Here is a 13020-nt window from a genome sequence, read left to right as displayed (position 1 = left end):
TATCCATTGAATGTTAATGGAATCACAGTTTACAGATGTATATGAGATGAAGTTGAATTTGTTCATGTATAGAGGTGTAGGTGTATATACTCTCTGTCTTCCTTTAAACTATGAGATTAAAATCGCTTCATATCTTTCTTTCTACAGATTAATTCTTTCTTTATGTACTATATTCTTATATACACCATTGAGTTAACTGCTTCTATGAATCCGGTGTTCTTCGTACTGTGCTAATGAGGTATGGCAACTTGAACCGATACATATATGTACTTGGTCCTAGGTTGTAGCTGACTGATTGACTGACTGACTGACTGTTCATGTACATAAGTTGATGTGTGTATGTACACCTATTATGGGATGTATCAAAATCAACACCTTACCTATTAAGCTTATGAATGATCCTTCTTTTTTTTTTACTTCATATATAAATATTAGTTCTCAATGATCAGTTCTATGTAAATTCACATTGATCAAGATCATATCAGAGAAAGTTCTGTTTTCCTCTCTTTGTTTTTATTTTCGATGGAAAGATTACATTGAAGGCAAGATTACAGGTTCATGTTAATCATCTCACCTTTCTTGATCATATTTAATATTAAAATTCACTTTTACAAACCAACATAATACAATTATGCACATGCAATTTGTACTTGTTTATAAAATGTTCATTTCAATAGTTAAGCATTTTGGTAAGTCTTAAAATCATATTTCTATGGTTTCTAAGTAGTTATATATATTCAGTGAATGAGATTGTTTTATTATAAGGGTGTATGGAAATTGTTATCCTCATCTAGTTTTACATAAAACATGACTGTTTAATGTTTTGTATTGACTGAGGTTAGAAATCGGAACTATTTGAGTGAGACCCAGTTATCTGAAGGCTAATTATTTATCATGAGATATGAATATTCTGAGTTAGATATTTATTGAGGGGTGTGGTGGTTTCCACTGCCGAGGAATCCCATACTTGAACAAAACCATTGTCATGTATTTCTTGGTTTCTAATGGGTGTTTTTAAAAACTGAAATCACTTTATGATATCAACTTTAAAGTTATTATACACGTCCTAATACATTTACTTTTAGCGTTTCTAGTTTATTGCTATAGATTGACTTTGGTTATACAGACCATATTCATATGGGTGTGTGTGTGTTTGCATCGGACTTCATTTTGTATGTTCTAAGCATAGATCAATTACGATTTCATTTTAAACTCATTGCATAACCTTTGGTTTCAATAAAAATATAGATAATCATGTACTTGAATATCCGGTTCCTCCCCTTGCCTAACGATATCCCCAATTTGTTTTAAATCACCTCACATTTTGAGCAGTGTTTTTCGATAAATTTCTATATCAGTAGTTGAGATCATGGGTCAATTGAAGCTAGATCGCCATGGAAAACTCAGAGGCACTGGATGACCGTTTCGTCCTATTATGGTGCTCCTCAGCAGTGAGCATCCACGATCCCACCTCACGAGATTCGAACACAGGACCTATCGGTCTCGAGCGAATGCTTAGCCTGTAGACCACTGAGCCGACCGGCATACAACGGTGCTAATGTCTAACTTCAACTAATCCACGGAATCGAGCGACACATCCACCATTGTCTTCAGTGAGTTACTATCTCACTCTGGTATGTGGTTTACAAAACTAATCAGTTACTGTAAAGTATCTATGACTAAATAATGATCAATAATATCAGTAAAAATTGTACTTCATAGTTTTGATCAACTCAATCAATCAATGAGGCACAAACCCAAAGTCTTTGTATTATCTAACATTCAATAGACAATCAACTTCTTATATCCTATAATTCAACAAGTGTACGCCTAATCACTACTTACCTCGATGTACAATGTTAGGGGGAACTAGAAATATGTAGGAATAAAACTTCGGGGAATCAAACCAGTTTCACAAAGTTATCGACCATTGTTCCGAGCGATGTTAACAGGTGCAAACAACTTGGTTGGGATCTGTGTGGTAACTATGATCAGTGGTTGGAGACGTTAGGTGACATAACTCAGAATCATTCAAGGTGGAGTAGATAAATTTATTGGTTATCTTCTCTTAAGTTTTGTGGTTCAATACTATTTCATACTGTTCATTCCTCAAATTCATCTATTTTCTATTTATATTCTCCAATGTTTAATCCTTCTTACTGCCATTATTTTTATGTTGACCCATTTTCCATATCACATTAGTCTGATATGATATAACAGCTTGTGCCGATCCAAATTGTCATGAGGCTTTATGTTGATATTGATTAATCAGGTAATCAACGGAAGTTTTATTTAATTTTGTGGAAGAAAATCAAACAAAGTTTAATCGAATATTAAGTATTAAGATGGTGAAGAAGATTTGTAGCTCAGGGGGATGATTTTGATGAAGTTTTATTCTCTGAGCTGGATGGTTTGGTCATGGAGCTTTCATCGTTCTTCTGAATCATATCATCACCTGAAGTTTGTGCTAATGATGATATCGTTCAAAAGAACGATAAAAGTTCAGTGACCGAACCATTCAACTCAGAGAATAAAACTCCATCAAAAGTATTAAGATACTGAGTCAATTATTTCTTGTTTTAAATCGTTATGTTTCATTATTTTGTATATCTCGAAGAAATTTGAAACCATCATCATCATTCCAGCTATTTCTTAGAATGATTCATTTTCTTTTCAATGTGTCAAGAAAAAAAACTGAACTCATCCATTAACTGAAAGATAATCGTTCATGGGTATGGGAAAAAAGAATAAGGTTAACTGAGTATTGACCTTGAACTTGTTTGATAGGAATAAAACAATTGGTTTGTATCGTGTCTATAGGGAATAGATACATAAACATCTGTATGGGTGTAAGATCTTGAAAGGGTGAAAAACACAATTATAAATAAATGCACATATGAAAAATAATAATCTAAGATTTAATAATTGAATTCATGAATCATTTGAAGCTAGACGACCATGGAAAACTTGGAAGCAATGGACAGCCGTTTCATCCTAGTATGGGACTCCTCATCAGTGCGCATCTACGATCCCGCTTCGCGAGATTCGAACCCAGGACCTATCAGTCTCGCGCGCGAATGCTTAACCTGCAGACTGAGATGGCGTCCAACAGTGTTAATGCCTAACTTCAACCAACCCATTAGCTTTTTGAAAGATGAATTTAAGCCTTGAATAGGCATTAATAGAGGAAATTGTTTTAAATAATGACTCATGATCTCAACAATTGAAATTCATTTATATACTGAGTTTTATAGAAATCTTCACAGACTCATTGAAGTATTCTCGTTGAAGTACCTTTGTTTGTGTAGACGATATCATCCCATTTCATAAAGAATTTTATTGACTTTCATGTTCTCTTTTAATGTATTCATCATGACTTAGTAGCAGATTGATTTTATGTATGTTTATTGACTGAATCGACATTTGTACCTCTATGCTAATATGGTATAGTAACTTGAACTGATGTACGTACGTACGAAGTCCTACGTGGTTGCTGGCTGATTGACTAACTGAATCAGTTTACAAAAAAATCCACTTACAACAATTCCAAACGTTCATATCAATTGACTCACTATTCTGTTACTTTTTCTCTTATTGTAATCATTCTGACTTCATCATTTGCTTCACTAATCTTGGGAGTCTCATCAGCCCTTGTGGTCTGGTGTGTGACGAAATCTCAGCACTGATACAGAAGGCTCGACTAGCTTTTGCCAACTTGCGTCATTTATGGGGTAGGCGAGATATCTGTCTATCAAACAAAGGACGTGTTTACTGTGCAGCAATTCGCTCCGTCCTACTTTATGGCTGTGAAACATGGCCCGTAAGAGTAGAGGATATTTGTAGGTTACTAGTACTTGATCATAGGTGTCTTCGAAACATTGCTCGTACATCCTTGGACCACCGAGTAAAGAATGAAGTTGTTAGGAAACGAGTACTAGGTAAGGATGACAAATCAATTGAAACGTAGTCAGTTGAGATGACTGGGACATGTGTTACGTATGCCCAATCACCGACTGCCCCGACGTGCGATGTTCAATGGTGTAGGAGTAGGTTAGAAGAAAGTTAGGGGTGGCCAGACCAAAACATGGCATAAATCCTTGAAGTCACTGTTAAGGTGACTGAGACATGTTGATAGGTGTAGGCTACTTGTTTGGGATCCGCGAGACGACTGCAACTGATTGTTAGAGGTCTTGAATGACATGGCTCAAAATCGTTTTCAATGGCACAGGTGCATCCACTCTTTGTGTTCTCCCAAATTCTGATCTTCTGAATTCTTCATCTCCCTTTCTTTTTTCTCGTTCCAAATTTGTTTCACTGAATTATACTCCTTGAATAACATCTTCAAATCCTAATGTTTCCGATTACTGCTTATACTTTTATTACCTCTACCACTATGAGATTTGAATGGACAATTGTATTTGTGTGCTAATGTGGTATATCAACTTGAACTGATGTACGAAGTTGTACGTTGTTGCTAACTGACTGACTGACCCCATCATTTATTCATATAGTTGGAATATAGACATTTAAAATAAATTTATAGTTAACTATTCACTAATGTAATGATATGTCACAAAATTGTTGACGATTATATTGGTATAGCAAGAAATTACATGTGAACAATTTGAAATGAGAAAAAATCTTTGTAACCTTACGGCACATTTTTTATCTGTCAACTTATCATTTCTACTATATCTCTAATATCCTCATTGATATTTTCCAATACAATGAAGGTGAAATAAGAACAGTTTATTTTATATCATCAAATGGTTTATAGATTTCATTAGTTACTATGGTAAATCGAAAATTGACATATATACTTGATCGAGTACCGAAATTATGAAAAATTTCTCTATGTAACTTAACCAATTTTATGTTTCACATCAGATTATGATTATTGTCATGATGAATTCATTCACTTTTTTCACCTGTCAACATATGGGAACAATTTTGATTAGATATGAAGATGTATATATGTATATGTTTCTAAGCCACCTTATCTAATTTGAAAAAAATATGGATTAACCTGACCATATTTTTGGGCTTCTTTTTACAGATCCTCAGTTGAATATAAATACATAAATGAGTGTAAGTATACTTGGTAGAATAGGAAAGAGGAGAGTAAAGCAAAGAGAGCGAGAGAGATAGAGGGGGGGGGAGAGAAATTCTTGTTTGATCCAAATATGTAATGGATACATTTTTATATGTATACAATCTTAAAGAATATGATATTTGATAAACAGATTGTATAGATGTTTACTTTTCTAAATTGGGATATTTTCAATAATTCAGTTGTCAAAAATGATTCACATAAATAAATATTTTTCTCCTATTTTTCAGCCCTTTGTTTCCGTGACATTTTTACATTGATCTAATTCATGGAAAACATGTTTATCTAGATTTTAAGATGATGATTGGAGGTAGTCAACAAGAAACCCTGGACCCGGGTTTCGTGCTACTTGGCATTCGTCAGTAAGACATACCTGTAATCTTGAAGGAACTGATGTTTCCTGAAGGATTCGATCCCGTGTCACCCAGCTTCACAGTCACAGACTGACCTCCTGTAGGACTGAGATGTAATCACAGTTGATTGATCACCAAGTAGTGCTCAATGTCATGTGTGTCAAGTCCTTCTTAGTGCTGATCGAATGCTATCAACCAAGTTTATTGACCATGTTTATCTAGATTTTGCTTCTATGATGATAGTTAAGTGGTAAAAATATTGGGTCTGTATGAAGGCTGTTTTAACCTACAATTTTGCCATTTGTTCGTAAGATATTTTTGCCGTGTTTAACAGTTTGATACTCTATATGGTATTTGAACCCGTGTATACATAATTACTGAGTTATTCAAGCCACAATTCTGTAGAATATCGGTTTGAATCTTCTGTAGCTCATCAGTTATAGTTGAGAGTAAAGGTGCATCTTACTGATGAGTTTCAGTTCGTTTGGAATGTAAGTTAAACAGGTTTTCATTCAATATCAAACATAATACACTGTAATGTTGAATTATTTCGCTAGTAAAATTAGATCAGTACTAAAAACTAAACGAACATGATATTAGTTACTCACTCAATAATCAGTTAGAGTATGATATTGTTAGGTGAAGTAATGGCGATTTAAGCAAACTATTGAGTAACTCATTTCTAGCCGATTTCTTTAATCATAAATTGAAGTACTGTGTGGATGATGATGTCCAGAACGATAATGAAAGTTTCAAAATTCAATTCGGGTCAATGGAAACCAGTTAACTAAACATAACCTGTTTACTTTGTCTATTAATTATTTTAAAATGATAGACATTAAACTTCCATATTGTTATAAATTAATTGTAATATGGATCTCATCCATACAAGGAACATGGATATCTACTTCTGAAAAGTCTTGTATTGGGACAAGCATGCTGTACAATACTGTTTAGTTCGTATTGTTATCCTAACTGAAGTCGATCTGTGAGGAATACCACCTATAAATCGAACCAATCATTATAAAATTCCTTTATTTACCATATAAAAACTAAACAAACTTTAAGGTTAAATAAAGCAATTTGTAAAGCCTTAGCCATGTTGGTAGATGCAAACTACTTGACTAGGGTCCGTGCGACTATCGTAATCAATGGTTGGAGACTCTGGGTGACATGACTCAGAATCGATCACAATGGTGTCGGTGTATACACTCTCTGTCTTCCTTTAAACTATGAGATTAAAATCACTTCATATCTTTGTTTCTACGAACTAATTCTTTCTTCCTGTACTTTAGCCTTATCTGCCATCTTTCTTTTATATATTACCACCTCTGAATTAACTACTTTTATGAATTCGGTATTCATCTTGTTGTGCTAATGAGATGTGGTAACTTGAACTGATACATATATGTACCTGGTCCTACGTTGTAGCCGACTGACTTACTGTAAAGAGAACCAACTGCATAAAATTTAAGTTGTGTAAATGTATCATTTTAAAATAATATCAGTGAGTATTAATTAATCATTAAATTGATTATTAACTAATTAAGTCAGAAGTTGATCAAGGCAAAAGGAGAGGTTGGACATATTTCCTGTGGACACAAAACTCTGACTTTTTAATCTGAATAGCTTTGATTCAGTTGTCTGAATAATTCTTAGTCTGATGGATTTAGGTTGATCACTGTTAACACAATACATTACTATTAATGGTCAGTTCATGTTGACTGTATATCTCGTTTGTACTAAATGGGTTAAAATCAGGCACCTTCTAGTATGGTTAAGCGAGGGTATAGTTAAAACTGTTAACAGTTCGATTTTGGTTTATTTAATACAAATAGCTCTATTTATAAAGTCAACATGAACCGATCATTAATAGTAATGTATTGTGTTAACAGCAATCAATCTAAATCCATCAGACTAAGAATTATTCAGACAACTGAATCAAAGCTATTCAGATTAAAAAGTCATAGTTTTGTGTCCACAAGAAATATGTCCAACCTCTCCTTTTACCTTGATCAACTTCTGACCTAATTAGTTCATAATTATTTTGATGATATGCTGACGTAATTCGATTAACATTCATACAACCTTCCTCTTTGCATCTTCATAGCTTTAACTTAACCACAAATCTTACTATTATTATAACCACTGTTATCATTATTATTGTAACATCTGACAACTATTTTAAGCATCCAGCCCTATCTACTAATTCATATCCAATTCATATTACGTAATTTCCGGCTTGTAATTACATTATTCTGTCTTTCACCTTATGTTGGCCATATTTATTCTGATCATTTATTTTAGAATTTATTAAAAAGTATATTCTGTGTTTATATTATCTATGTTCACATTAAGATTGTATACTTAAGTTATCAGCTAAGATAGTGGTGTTATAGGTCATGATATGATAATTGACATTGAGTTTAAGATCTATTCAAATGAATGAATACTGTCCATTAGTAAATAAAGTGTAATGTTACAACTTGGGGCCGAGTGTTAAAGATATAAGTTTCTAAAATATTGAGGTAGGTACCATCGAACGAACTGAGATCAATTAGATGATCAATAGCCAGGAAAGTATATTATGGCTATTTGATAATATAGTATGTTTGTATATAAAATGGAAATACGCAAATTGACTACTATAAGCGATTAGAGGTCAGTCACTTGTTAATATATAAGACCTGATTATTAGACTTAACATATTAGATTAGATTCAAGTGTCAATAAGAATGGTAACATTTGAATTCAAGTGAATCCAAACTAAAAAGTTTCACATAATTAGTCAATCAGTCTTAAGGAACGTATGACATGGTTTTCATCTGTATTTGTCATCTCAGTACACAGGTTCATATACTACCCACCTACATTGTATAAAACCATGTGTGAGTTACCTGTTGGCGACCTCTAATAACTTAACACCTCAGCATATTGCACGCGGTACCAAGTTATTTGGACTAGTAGCCAAATTGCAACTTGATCGACAGAATTAATTCAACAACTATACAAATATGATGATGATCATTATTCAGTGATCAATAAGTTGTATGAGAATTATAGGTACCTCCCGGCTGTCCAAGTCGAATTTGATGGAGTTGGGTTCGAAATAATAGTAATAATAATCATAATCATGATAACAATAATCAGGACGAAGTAGATGAGATGTGGTTAGCAATGGAATCTAAGACTCGTCTACTGTCATATTTGTGATTCGTCAGCTGAATGTACCTGCATCCAAGAATTGACATACACTCCACCACTAGAACAGAGTTTGTTCGCTACAAACACCATCATATTAACCACTCAGCAGTTACTGATTACAAATAATCCAAAAGTGAATATCAACTATGGGATACAGGGAAAACCAAATGACTAACATCAAGAAGAAATGAAACGAGAGTCATGGATTCCACTGCTAGTTACATTCTATGTATTCTAAATTGTGTCATAATGATAATATCAAGACGATTCGTACAAACTGCACATATATCAACCGATACAAATCAAATTTCAGTCAAAATGATAACAACAGGATAATCCAAATCATTTCAAATTGAATGGAAATAATGATATTTATCGTTTTATTCAGAGCCGAGTACTTTACTCATTAAGGCACCACTGCATAATTAAGTATGTATGTAATATTGGTTGTCATTTTCTACATAATTTACATAAAAACTCTCACAATTCTATTGTGAGCTTTGTAGTTATTACTGTAGTTAGTTGAGATTAATTAACAGAACTATATATTTAACTAAGTTTTCACATATGTAAATGGTTACTTACTTACTTACTTACGCCTGTTACTCCCGGTCCCAAGCCCGGCTAAATGACGAGAGTTGGCCATGGGAATAACGACCCCATCCCGTAGAAAACTAACTCGTTACAAAAAAACGCCAACCAGAAAAAATAATTCAATGTAAATGGTAATCCATGTAATAGATGTATATTGTAATTTAATAAACATTTATTTTGCCTCGTTGTTAGGTTAATCTATCTCACTTAGGTCCTAGTCAGAGAAATTATATCGACAACTGCATCTCTGTACTAATGTGGTATGGCAACTTGAACTGATGTACGTACGTACAAAGTTCTACGTTGTTACTGACTGACTGACTGATATCTAAACTGTTCAGGGGAATAGTGGGGAGTGGGAATGATATTCTCAACACATGACTTTGCTAATACATTTTACGGTAATTGATTTAAATAATAATGAAATTCAAGTTTCCACTTTTTGTCCTATTAAGAACTTGATATTAATTACAATGGTGTAGATATACCTAGTTGATATCTTCCATAAAATTCTAGATTATCTTATCATATCATTCGTTGATTTCCCTTATTTCATCACTTATGTGTTCAGAGTTCGGTTGTTTAAGTTTATTTGCTTGACTTGTCTGCTTTTCATCTCAAGAATTTCCTCTCTCGGTGTACTGAGAAGATAGTATTTATTTATTTAAACACATAAACATTGGTACAAGAAGGCACCAAATAGATTTGTGTGGGATCTGGGATACTGCCCGCGTGCTTAAACTGAAACAGGTGGTTTTCTTAGGAGGCCACATCCCCAACCTTCAACTTAAAGGTCTAATCCACAGGGCAGTTGAGCAACGTAAGGAGATGCAGTACCATGGTGGCTGGTAACTAGCGATAGGCTCCTCTAGATGGACTCTCTGTATCCACCAACTCAGCCCCAAGCATTCGCTTTTAATTCACTCAATTTGGTAAACAACGGTAATGCCACGAGAAGGCAGTGAGTAGGACTTCCCAGACAGTGGTTGTATGCACGTGGTCATGTGAGAGCATTTCGAGTGGGAGAGCTGACTCTCTCCGCTTTCGGCTGTACCAGGGCATTTGGGGACGAGAAGATAGTGGATGCATGTGTAAACTATGTCTTATGTCCCTTAAAACTGTTTGACTAATTATGTGAAACTTTTTAGTGTGAATGCACTTGAATTCAAATGTTACCACTCTTACTGACACCTGAATCCAATATCCGTCATCCCAAACTTCAGAGAACTATTCAAGCTAGACCATTGATTCATAATAATCACTAAACCGTTTACTGGGTGTACTATGAACTCGTTATTCGTTAGATGGGGTTATTTTTTTTACTTACTATATCATAATATTGTGTAAGTATTTCAGTTATACTAAACAATTAGTTAAAATCCACAAAAAAAAGATCATTTCAAACAATGACAAAACTGGACTTTAAAAAAGGTTACATTCATTGACTTTTCCAATCTACAATCTATCCACAACTAATGTAGTAACCTTTCTGGATTTGAAAACAAACAAAGAACAAAGAGACAATTTAATGACATTGTAGGGAGAAACACAGTTAACTCTCTTACACACACACACACACACAGGAACACACAGATATACAGGCAATAAATAATTTATTTATTTAACATTCAATTGAATGTGTATCGAACTGTCATTCTATTTAAATAATACTGAAAATATGAAGTATTCAATGTTGAAACAATGTAATTGAACATTGAATATATATATCATTATATATAATGCATAAATGTATACATTGTATTAAATGAGGGATATTAAATTTCACGTAACTTACCCAAGTCAAATATTCAGAAAAAGATATTTATATTTCAATAGTTGGATTCATGAGTTAATTGAAGCTAGATCACCATGGGAAATTTTGGAAGTACCGGATGGTTGTTTCATCCTAGTATGGGATTCCTCAGCACTGTGTATTCATGATCCGTGACTCGTGAGATTCAAACCCCGGGATATAGATATTCAGCACATCTTTTTGAATAGCATGGGTATATTATTAAAAAGTGATGTTTTTTCAATAACGTTATCCAACCGTCAGAAATTTAGTTACTTGTTCTATTGTTCCCCTCTAATCTCAATAATCGACAAAATTATAGATCTTTCTCAGTCAGTCAGTCAGTCAGTCAATCAGTCAGCTATAACGTAGAACCAGGCACATATATGCATTGGTTCAAGTTGCCACACCTCATTAGCACAACAAAATGAATACCGAATTCATAGATGTAATTACTTCTACTATTTGGAGATTATTTACTTGATGTAAAATATATAAGATAAGATTTTTTGTACGCTTTGGATTATTGAATATAAATGTTAGATTATACAACCGTACTGATTGGTAAAGATCATTGAACACAATTGGATGCCAACTCAGTGGTCTAGTTGGTTAAGCGCTTGGCGCGAGACTGATAGGTCCTGGGTTAGAATCTCGTTGGGTGTGGGATCGTGGATGCGCACTGCTGAGGAGTCCCGTACTAGGACGAAACGGCCGTCCAGTGCTTCCAGGTTTTCCATGGTGGTCTAGCTTCAATTGACACATGATTTCAATCTGTGAAAGATCGTTGAAGTCATCGGTTGATAATGTATGTTCAGATTAGTCGTAACATGGCAAACGTATTCATACATACTTATCTTAATTTTAAGTTTCAATATTGATTATTTCATACTCATTATTCGATAAATTTTGTTCTTTCTTTTCAAACTATATTACTACTATTAATACTACTTATTTACTATATACCTTATTAATTTAATATTACAGTGATTATTAAGTGTTGCAACTTGGATTAAAACATATATCTATGGTAGGTTGTAGGTTGACCATAATTGATGAGAATCTGGGCGAGACTATAATTTATGGACGAACTAATCAAATCTTGGATTTCGGCTCGAATAGCGTCTTGGCATTTTTACCTCATGTTAGTTTGTGATGAAAACCCTAAATCTAATCCTTATGCTTAACCATCAACTGTAAATCATAAACCTTATCCTTCACAAAGGTTTATAATACTCATTTAGCTGTAGTAAGTAGATGGAGATTCTAAAGGTCACTTTAACATCGCTTAAAGGTTGTCTATAAATTATGGTCTCACCATTATTATGATCTGTATACTTGTTTTGTTGCCTAGTGTGTCATGGTAAATATAAGTGCACTTTCTTCAATGTTCTAAGTGAATATAATCCATTTATTTAGTCAATGTTGAATATAGACCTACTTCGTCTGATTTATCATAAGATATCATGACACAAAATAATATTTAATTAAAATTATAAAGAATACCAAACATTAACCAGTTCATCAACTATATTCTATTGTTATTTACTTACTTACGCCTGTTACTCCTCGTGCAGGGGCATAGGCCAACCACTAGCATTCTCCGACCAACCCCGTCCTGGGTAATCATTTCCAGTTCTTTCCAGTTCCTATTCATACTTTTCATATCTCCTTCCATTTCCCCACGTAATGTGTTCTTTGGCCATCCACTTTTCCCATTCCCTTCACGATTCCAATTTAGCACTTGCCTCGTTATGCAGTTTGGTGATTTCCTCAATGCATGTCTTATCGATTTCCATCGTCTTTCCCTAGTTTCCTCTTCAGCTGGAAGCTTGTTCGTTCTTTCCCACAGTAGGCTGTTGTTGCTTATGGTATCTGGCCAATGGATGTTGAGTATTTTGCGTAAACAGCTATTTATAAATACTTATACCTTCTTGCTGATGAATGTATTAGTTCTTCAAGTTCCA

The 13020-nt window shown here is 34.0% G+C and overlaps 1 protein-coding gene across 1 annotated transcript in view; it reads left to right on the top strand.

Moving 5' to 3' along the window:
- Positions 1-13020, top strand: part of MS3_00000223 (uncharacterized protein) — an 88300-nt gene that overhangs the window by 38985 nt on the left and 36295 nt on the right. The gene's annotated exons all lie outside the window — the stretch shown is intronic.

The sequence above is a fragment of the Schistosoma haematobium genome, chromosome 2, assembly GCF_000699445.3.
Source record: "Schistosoma haematobium chromosome 2, whole genome shotgun sequence".
Lineage (NCBI taxonomy): Eukaryota > Metazoa > Platyhelminthes > Trematoda > Strigeidida > Schistosomatidae > Schistosoma > Schistosoma haematobium.
Note: the sequence above shows the minus strand (reverse complement) of the source record. Positions and strands in the feature narration are given on the sequence as shown.